The sequence below is a fragment of the Eptesicus fuscus genome, chromosome 21 (genome assembly GCF_027574615.1).
Source record: "Eptesicus fuscus isolate TK198812 chromosome 21, DD_ASM_mEF_20220401, whole genome shotgun sequence".
Classification (NCBI taxonomy): Eukaryota; Metazoa; Chordata; class Mammalia; order Chiroptera; family Vespertilionidae; genus Eptesicus; species Eptesicus fuscus.
Genome location: NC_072493.1, coordinates 23,924,516 through 23,935,306, shown reverse-complemented (window position 1 = coordinate 23,935,306; position 10,791 = coordinate 23,924,516).

Here is a 10,791-nt window from a genome sequence, read left to right as displayed (position 1 = left end):
TTTATTTTTTAAAATGTATTTTTATTGATTTCAAAGAGAGGAAGGGAGAGGGAGAGATAGAAACTTCAACAATGAGAGAGAATCACTGATCAACTGCCTCCTGCACATCCCCTAGTAGGGATTGAGCCTGCAACCCAGGCATATGCCCTGACTGAGAATCAACAGTTCATGGGTCAACACTCAACCACTGAGCCACACCAGCAGGGCTTAAACTTGTTTTAAGTGCCACCTGTTACTCTCCCACGTGTCTTGGTTTGCTTGATAAGTTATATTGTCACCCTGGTTGCATAACATCCCACCTGTGGCATTACTCTTTTATTCCCTTTGTTTTCCTTGCTCCTTAAAGATACACAGATATCTTACTCATCTTTGTTCATTATTTACATAATCCAAATGTCCAACAAATACTTAGTGCCTACTCTATGCCAGATATTGTAACTCTGTAAACCCGGAAAGTAGCAAGGTTTTAGCAATGTAAGGTTCTTTAAAGTTGGATGGAAGGATGGGTGCATGGAAGGATGGGTGGATGGATGGGTGAATGGATGGCTGACTGATCCTGGGTGTGTGCTTCGATGGATGAGTGCACGGTGGATGGATGAGAGTGGATTAAATGTAGTAATTAATGAGGGCATCACTGATACTTTAAAGGTGAGTTTTCTCCTTTTCTAAGTCTGAAGCATGTTCTCCTGGTTCATTACAATACAATCTCATGGTTGGCTAGCTCATTTCACATTGTTTTGTGACTCTGTGAGCCCCTGTTCGTCAGAGAAAGTAGGTGAGAAACCAAGAGTGTGTCAATATAAACCTCCCAAACCCTCGCTAGGAAGCAGATGGACTTGGGTTTCTGAATGATGGTCTGTGGGATCCTTTGTGAATGGACAGGGCACTTGCCCGGTGGAGGCCAGGGCTGGCCAGGGGCCCTTTCAGTGAGACAGGATCACGATCTACACCAAATGCTGCTCCCAGATTGACTATGAGCAGATAGCAGGCAGCGGAGACCCACCACACTCGTGGACGAGAACCTTGCCTCACACAGCATCTTTTACCCAATCTGGGACCCATGCCCACCTACTGAATACCTCCCCCAAGAGGCCGCCCATCGCTTGTGCATATAGAACACACCTCCGCCTGCCCTGGGCTCCCCCAGCCCTTGGCTCACACTGCCCCAGGTGACCATGACTCATCTTACTAGTATTCATCCAGGTCCCCATGAGCTTGGTGTCCCCTGGTGCTTAGCGAAGGTAATTGAATGAGGGTGTTGCTGCAGGATCGGCTTCCTCTCCTATTTCCCATTTCAGTGAGGCGCTCACTCAGGAGTCCCACGTTCAGAAGCTTTGGCAATCCAGGCCTTTGAGCCGTGTAACCAAGTCAAATCCCAACTTCTCAGTCCCTGGAGTTTTAAGAGGAAACAATTGGTCAGAACACTGATGATTCTGAGCACTCGCTGTGCCGGCACTGAGCTCAGTGCTCTGTGCACATTAGCTCTGTAACCCACACAGAGCCCAGAGGGGGGCTGCCAGCACTCGCCATTTCTAGTTGGGGGAACTGAGGCACAGAGAGGTGAGGAAGCTGACCAAGGTCCCACAGCTGGTGTAACGGCACAGGCAGGATCGCAACAGATGGGCTGGCCCCACAGCCTGCGTTTGTTCTTTCTTCCTGCATTTTATTATGAAAAACTTCAAACACACAGAAAAGTTAAAATAAATTTACAGCAAATAGCCACTTACTTACCCACCACCAGATTCCATCATTAACAGAGAACTGCAATCACTTTATCATGTCTAGCCATCTCTCCATCTTTCTATTCATCAGCAAATCCATCTTATTTTTGTATGCATTTCAAAAAGAAACAATTACCTTCGCCCCTAAACACTTGAGCCAACATTTCATCAACTACAGTTCAATATTTGTTTATGGTTTTAAGTAAAATTCCCGTGCAATGAAATGCACAAACCTTGGGTGTAGTATTCTCCGAATTTTGACAGAAGCAAGCACCCATGAAACGCCTTCCGTGTGTGACCTGGAACTTTCCCGTCACCCAGGAAAGTCCCCTCATTTACAGTTCACCCCTGCTTCCCCGCCCCCACTGAGACAACCACTGTCCGGGTTTTTTTCATCATAGGTTAGTTTTGCCTGTTCCAGAACCTCATGTAAATCAGAGTCTGCATTTCTAATCACTAGTGTATGCTACCACTTGAATGAGGGGTGTTTCAAGGGCTAGCTTTGTGGGACTGGTAGAATTTCTCTGTGTATCAGCCAGGGTTCTCCAGAGAAACAGAACCAATAGGATATCTATCATCTAGCTCATCTCATCTCATCTCATCTCATCTCCCACCTAACATTCATCTATCTATCTATCTATCTATCTATCTATCTATCTATCTATCTATCTATCTATCATCTGAGAGATATTTTCATTTGAAGGATTGTGGGGCTAGCAAGTCTGAAATCTGAAGGGCAGGTCGACAGGCTGGCAACTGGCAGGATTCACAGTCCTGAGACAGAACTTCTTCTTTGGAAAATCTTGTGTGTTTTTTTCTCATAAGAACTTCAACCGGTTGAATGAGGCCCACTCACCTATAGCCTCCCTTCCTCAGAGCCAGCGGACGGTAGATGCTGACCACATCTACTGAATACCTTCCCAGCAACATCAAGACTGGTGGCCGACCAGACAACTGGGCACCAGAGCCTCTCCAAGTTGGCACATGATTAGCACTCACACGGTGTAATGCTTCTGAGTTGAAACCTCCAGCCCTGGCCCTGGCTGAGAATGTGGGAAGGTGGTTCCCAGCAGGAGGAAGGTCCCCCCAGAGACCTAACTGGAAGGGAAGAGCCATGGCCCTGGCTGCGAGGCTCGGCAGTCATTGGAGGGAGCCGTGTTGGGCCGGAGCCAGGTGGCGTGGTGGTGGTGGTGGTGGAGGCGGTGGTGGTGGAGGCGGTGGTGGTGGAGGTGGTGGTGGAGGTGGTGAAGGTGGTGGTGGTGGTGGTGGAGGTGGTGGTGGAGGTGGTGGTGGAGGTGGTGGAGGTGGTGGTGGAGGCGGTGGTGGTGGAGGTGGTGGAGGTGGTAGAGGTGGAGGTGGTAGAGGTGGAGGTGGTGGTGGTGGAGGTGGTGGTGGTGGTGGTGGAGGTGGTGGAGGCGGTGGTGGTGGTGGAGGTGGTGGTGGTGGTGGAGGTGGTGGAGGAGGTGGTAGTGGTGGAGGTGGAGGTGGAGGTGGTGGAGGTGGAAGAGGTGGAGGTGGTGGAGGTGGTGGTGGTGGAGGTGGAGGTGGTGGTGGAGGTGGAGGTGGTGGAGGTGGAAGTGGGTGGAGGTGGTGGAGGTGGTGGTGGTGGTGGAGGTGGTGGTGGAGGTGGTGGTGGAGGTGGTGGTGGTGGAGGTGGTGGAGGTGGTGGTGGTGGTGGTGGTGGTGGTGGTGGTGGAGGTGGTGGTGGTGGTGGAGGTGGTGGAGGTGGTGGAGGTGGAAGAGGTGGAGGTGGTGGAGGTGGTGGTGGAGGTGGTGAAGGTGGTGGAGGTGGTGGTGGTGGAGGTGGTGGTGGAGGTGGTGGTGGTGGTGGGGTCTGTGCCTCCTTCCTCAGCCCCCCCGAGAGCGCAGCTGTTGTGTAACAAAAGGGATTCTTTGCGCCGCTCTCCAGGATGACTCGCTCCTCCCAATAGATGATCTGATTGTGTTTTAATGAGAATAATATTTGCTTGGAGGAAGGATGACCCAGCCACGTTTTTATGTCAGCCAGATGTGTTCAACTATTTACCCCCTCCCAACATTGGGGTTCTGGCAAAACCTGCACTGACGTTCGGTCCCAAAGATCCTCTCCCTGGGCCCCACCTCTCCCAGCCACCCTTTAAGTGTTTCCAGGGAATGTACGCCATGTGTAGCTAATTCATTGACACGTTGCTCATCAAAATATAGACTTTTGTGAGAACTCATTGGCGCCTGGGTAGCATTTTAAATCTTTTTTATAAGCCTCTTACTGAGCCTGTTGTTTGGAGCCAAGTGTTAACAGAACCTCAACTTCAAAAGACTGACGTTTGGTCCGAAACTCAGTAGCTCTGGTGTTTGAGCGGGCACTGAACTTGGCCGCACATTTCGAGTGATTTTAGGCTGAGCAAAGCCAGGCAAGGCGGTTGGGAAAGCCTAGACGCTAGGCAAAGTTAGTAACTGTTTTTTTCCCCCTTTATATTTTTCAGATTGACAACAGGCTTTGAGCAGGAAATCCAGGGCCCACTGCTGTGACAGGTAGGACTAATGTCACGTGCTCCTCTGTGGGTCAGGTGTGGCTATGTTGCCTTGCACGGGGTCTTGAGGAGTCTAGGTAACTTCTTTTTTTTATAGCCTTTTTTTCTTCTGCCAAAGAGTGGGATATAGAGCAGTAATTTTGTCTGTTTCTTTGCTCTAGAACTTCATTCAATCTTCATTCACTTCTTCATTAATTTTGTTGAACACCTATCATGTGACAAGCACCGTAATAAGGGCTGGGCATCAGCGATCAGCGTAAGGCATTATGTGTGTCCTGCTAGAGCTGACACACACGTGGGGGAGACAGGTGACTAACAGGGAAACAGCTAAATGAAACTGTGATTGCAACTTGTGATGAAGGAAAGACCCAAGTAGGTGGTGGGAAGACTGAAGTCTGAAGCTTGAGAAAGAAGGTGTGGGGAGGGGGGAAAGGAAGAGCATTCTGGGTGGGGAACAGAGTACGCAGGATCCCTGAGTCTCTGAAGGACTGGGTATGTTCAAGAACCAGGAAACTGACAAAAAGGAGGAGGCAGACCAGGTCACGCTCGGCTCAGAGGCAACAGAAAGGAGTTTGCATTTTACCCAAAGAGTAATGAGAAGATATTGACACGTCTGCAGAGGGATTTGGTCCCATTTTTGTTGTTGTTTAAGTCAGGTGTGTTGAGATATAATCCACATCAGTAGAATCCACCCTTTTGCCATGCTGTTTTGAGTTTCGACAAATGCATACAGTTGTGTATCCAGCATCACAATGAGGATCCAGAGGGTTGCATCACGCCGCCCCCCCCCCCCCCGCACCCCCGCCCGCTGCTAACTCCCTTGTGGCCTGTGTAGTCAACCGCTTTCCATCCGCCAGCCCCTAGCAGCCCTCATCTGATTTCTGTCACAGCGATTAGCTTTGCCTTTTCCAGAACGTCATCAAAATGGAATGATCCAGAATGCAACCCTCTGAGTCTGTCTTCCTTCACTTGTCACAGTGCATCAGACGGTCGGGCTGTTGCAGGCATCAATAGTTTGCTCCTTTGATCACTGAGTGGTAGTCCGCGATTCAGACGCCCGCACATTGGCTTATCCAGCCACCTGCTGAAGGCTGTCTGGGCAGGTTCCAGTTCTTGGCAGCCGCGTATAGAGCTGCTCTGAGCTTGGTGCTCAGACCAATGTTACTGCTCCTCTCTCCCACTCCTTGCCAATGCTCCATTCATACTTGCAGGCGGTGCTGGGCTGTACAGTAAGAGTATAGTTAGTGTCATAAGAAACTGCTGAACCGTTTTTTGAAGGAGATTGCACCATGAGGCATGTCCACTGTGACGCCCACAGCCTCGCGAGCTCGGTCTCTTCATTGTCTCTGTTCTCGGCCATCCTGTGCGGTGGCTCCTCCCTGGGACTTCTGCCAAAGAACGGGATGCAGAGAAGTAATTTTGCATTTGTGTTTCCCTCATGACGGATGTATGGAGCATCTTTCCGTGGGCTTCCACTGTTGCTTTTAAAAGGAATTTGTGTTGGGTGTGGTGGATGGAGCCCCAGGCAGGGGACAGAGGTCTGAGTCCTGGTTTTCGCTCAGCTGCTAACCTGCTGTGTGATGTCGGGCAAGTCCCCTCCCCTCTCCTCACCTCATTCCTTGCAACTGTCCTGGGGATGACAACGCGTCACGAGCTGTTGTGAGGACGGAGGCCAAGGCAAGAGGCGGGAAAGAGCCACAGTTTCCTGCTCGTTCCATGGTTGTTGTTACGATTCCTTGTCATGCCATTGCTCTCCGGCTTCGTTTCCGTCCGCACCCCCGCACAGTAATCATGATGGGATCAATAACCAAGACGTGGTTAACCTAGTGCAGTACTTTTAAGTTAGCTGCTCCCTCTCACATGCCCGCCTATTCTACTTCTGAGGAAGGGGAGGAAAGCTGATACATGGGGACCCGTTCTCTCCGGAAAGCTGTTTGCCCTCTCCATCCCCAATCCCGCCTCCAACCACCTGCCCCCTCCTGCTCCTCCCATGAGCTCCCCTCCTGAGCAATCCCATGCTCCCACTTTCTGGACCCAAGAGCATTGGGATCAGACTGGACTCCATCCCCTTCTCTTTCGTGCCCGCATTCAGTCCTTCAGCAGGGCCTCTGGCAGCCTTTTAAAGATAGAGCCAAATTCTTGTCATTGCTTCCATCATTTGCACCCTGGTCCAAGCCCCTCCTCTCACCTGGACTATTGCCATTTAAAATGTGGAAATAAAAAAATTACCATCCATACATTAGACCAAAAAACTCTTCTGGAAATTTTACTGGGTTTTTGACATCTGACTCTGGCCAATATGGAGTAACAGGAATGGGATCTACCCTTGGCTGTAAAAAAACCCAGAAAACTGGATGAAATGTTCAAAGCACCGTTTTCACACATTGGACAAAAGACAGTATAACGGGGAAACAAACAAGGCCCCGTGATTGCTCACTGCAGGGAGGGGATGAAATAGAGGGGGTGGTCTCCCTGAGTGGGAGAGAGAGAGGTTGGAGTTCAGGGAGGCCAAATTAGCAAGAATCGGAGGACAGGGTGCTGGAGAGGAAGATGCTGCCAGGCAAGAGCTCCAGGGCCTGCAGAGAGGCCCCAGGCCGTGGCTGAGAGCTGCTGTGCGTGTGGGTGTTGAACTGCAGGAGGCTGGGAAGGCACTGCCCGAAGGAGTGGGCAGAGCAGTCCTTGGGCGGGATGGTTGTAGTCACACCGGTCAGGGCGGACAGACCTCACCATACACTGGGAATTGGTGGCACCTCAGAAGAGTCTTTTCTGAATAATGGTGGTAAATTAGCTTTAGCCTAAGTCTGTCCTGGACCCTTCCTAATAGCAGACATTCAATTTAAAAAATTAAGCATGAAAAAGGCAGAAAATTAACACCAATAATCAGGAGGAAAAAGAAATCAAAAGAAAGCTACCCACAAGTGGCAGAAATGATGGAATTCACAGATAAGGATGTTAAAATAGCTATTAAAATATGTTCCATGTGTTCAAGAAGGAAGAAGAATACATCATAATCATGATAAGGTGCAAGATAAGAGATATAAAAAGTCACAAGTGGAACTTCAAGAGATGAAATTTTAATAATATCTGAAATGAAAAACACACTGGATGGGATGCACAGTAGACTAAATACTCTAGAGGAAAAGATCAATGAGTTTGAAGGTACTGATATTCAAATCAGAACAGAGATAAAAAAAAAAAAAAGACTAAAAAGAATAACATGACAATACCCTGGTGGCCTGTGGGGTAATATCCAGTTGTGTAGCCTCTGTATAAATGGAGCTCTATAAAGAAGAGAGGCAGGGACAACAGATTTTGAAGATATAATAGCCAACATTTTCTGAATTCAACAGAAACTATAAACCTACAGATCCAAGATGCTGAATAACCCCCATCTACACTAATAAAAGAGAAACATGCAAATTGACCATCACTCCGCTACGCCCACCAGCCAATCAGGAGTGAGTATGCAAATTAACCCAACAAAGATGGCCACGGAGCTGAAGTGAGCAGGAGGCTTGGGTTGCCCCTGGCAATGGAGGAAGCCAAGCTTCCAACCCGCCCTGGCCTCCGCTGAAGAAGGGGCTGGGAGCCTGGGTCACCAGGGGGCATGGCCAGCCTGAAAACGGCCCTCAGCCCCTTACCCAGGCTGGCCACACCCCCAAGGGTGTGGCAAACAGCCATCAGCCCCTCACCCAGGCTGGCCAGGCACCCTAGCAGGACCCCCCACCCTGAAGGGGGTGTGGCCAGCCTGAAAACAGCCCTCAGCCCCTTACCCAGGCTGGCCACACCCCCATGGAGTAAGAGTCCCTGCTGGGGGGCTTGGCCAGCCTGCAAACAGCCATCAGCCCCTCACCCAGGCTGGGCACACCCCCATGGGGTGAGGGTCCCTGCTGGGGGGCATGGCCAGCCTGCAAACAGCCCTCAGCCCCTCACCCAGGCTGGCCACCCCCCCCCCCCCAGCAAGGACCCTCACCCCATGGGGGCGTGGCTGGCCTGCAAACCACCACAGGCTCCTTGCCCAGGCTGCCCCACACCCCAAGGGAACCCCCACCCTGATCCAGGACACCCTTCAGGGCAAACCAGCCAGCCCCCACCCGTGCACCAGGCCGTTCTTCTGGACAAAGCCATGGTGGTGGGACCAAGGTAGAGGCGGTTAGAGGCCAAGAGGGGAGGGCAGTTGTGGGTGATCAGGCTGGTTGGGGGGCCGTTGGGGGTGATCAGGCCAGTGGGGTGGGGCAGTTGGGGGTGAGGAGACCAGCAGGGAGACCAGTTGGGGGCGAGCAGGCCATCAGTGGGGCTCAGTTGGGAGTGATCAGGCCAGCAGGGGGGTAGTTGGGGGCAAGCAGGCTGGCAAGAGGGGCAGTTGGGGGTGAGCACACTGGCATGGGGGGCAGTTGGGGGTGATCAGGCTGGTGGGGGGGATTTGGGGGCAAGCAGGTCAGCAGGCAGAGTGGTTAGGGGCAATCAGGCAGGCAGGCTGGTGAACTGTTAGGAGTCAGCAGTCCCGGATTGTGAGAGGGATGTCCAACTGCCAGTTTAGGCCCGATCCCTGTAAACCGGCAGTAGGACTTCTTTTGAGGGGTCCCAGAGGGGAGAGGGTGCAGGCCAGGCTGAGGGACACCCCCCCACCTCACGAATTTCGTGCACCGGGCCACTAGTGTAAAATAAACATGAAAAAAGTCATATTGAGGCACATTATAAACAAATTGCTGAAAACCAGTGCTAAAGAGAAATCTTAGAAGCAGAAGGATAAAATGACACACCATGGACAGAGGGACAGCAGACCTCTGGCCGGGAACCATGCAAACCAGAAACTAATGGGTAAGCATGTTTAAAGTGCTGAAGTGGGGAACCTGTCAACAATGATTATATTACCCAGTAAAAAATATGCTCCAAAATTGGAGATAAAATGAAGACTATTTCAGACAAATAAAAAGTGATAGAATTCATTATTTGTTTCACTGTCAGCAGATCTGCTGTACATGACATGGTAAAGGGAGTTCTTCCAGGAGAAGAAAATAATTCCAGATAGAAATTTAGATCAACACAAAGCAGTGAAGAGTACCAGAAATAGTAATCATATAGGCAAATGTAAACGGTATTTTCTCAGTTCTAGATCTCTTGAAATGACAATTCTTTGTTTAAAGCAAAAGCAATTAACCATGTATTTTGGTGTTTTTTTTTAGTATACATGGAAGTAAAATATATGACAATAATTGCACAAAGGATGGGAAGGGAACATAGGAGTATATTTTTTGAGTGATTCGTACATTATATCTGATGTGGAATAATACTATTTGAAGGTAGACTGTGATGTTATGGATGTATATTATAACTTCTGGAACATTCAGTAAAAATAAATTTTAAGGTATAGCTAATAAGCCCATAAGTGGAGATAAAAGAGTATCATTAAAATAAAATTCTCAATTAATCTGAAAAAAAGGCATGACTATACCATGGAAATAGATTTAAATCCAACCTTGTCTATTATAATTATAAATAATTACAACAAATGTAAATTGTCTAACATTCAAAATTAAAGCAGAAACCGAGAGCTAGGATAAAGAAGCAAGGCCCAAGGAAATACTGCCTGAAGAAGTTCAATTTAAATAGAAAGGCACAAGTAGGATCAAAATAAGAGGATGGGAAAAAGATTTACCATGTTAACATGAATCAATAGACAGCTGTAGTGACTGTGTTAACCAAAGTAGATTTCATACCAAGGAAGGTTTCCAGGGATAAGGAAGTCAATTCCGCAAGAAGATACAAATGCTAAATGGATATGTTTCTAATAGCAGCTTCAAGATATATGAAGCAAAAACGGATAGAACTGAAAGGATAAATAAATAAATAAATAACAATCATAGCTGGAGGCATCAATATTTCTGTATCACTCAGGGTTACAAATTGCTGAAAACCAGTGCTAAAGAGAAATCTTCATTTTATCTCCAATTTTGAAGCATATTTTTTACTGGGTAATATAATCATTGTTGACAGGAGCAGAACCAGTGGAGGTTTGTATGTATCAAGAAATACAAGAAATTATTGGCTCATGTAATTGTGGGCTGGCCACAAGTCCAACGGCAGGCCAATGTGAGTGTAGGCAACGCTGATGCTGTTCTTCAGAGGAGTGAGTCCTTCTTTCCCTGGGGAAGCCTCAGCCCAGCTTTTAAGGTCTTTCTACTGATTAACTCGGGCCCACTCCACATCATCCCCCTCACTGAAAGTCAACTGGTTAGGGACTTCAATCACATCTGCCAAATCCCTTCACAGCAGCACCTAGTCTAGTGTTTGATTGGATGGAGAAGCAGATACATCAGAAGCCATCACAACCATCTCCCAACAACTGATAGAACAAGTAGACGGAAAATCAGTAACCATATGGAAAACTTGGAAATGTTGTCAATTAACCTTACGTAATTGGCATTTACAGAACATTCCACCCAACAAGGGTGGAGAGAACATGAACATTCATCCAGATGGACTATATTCTTGACCATAAAGTAGGTCCCAATAAATTAAGAAGAAAATTAAAGCCATACAAAGTATGTTTTCTGACA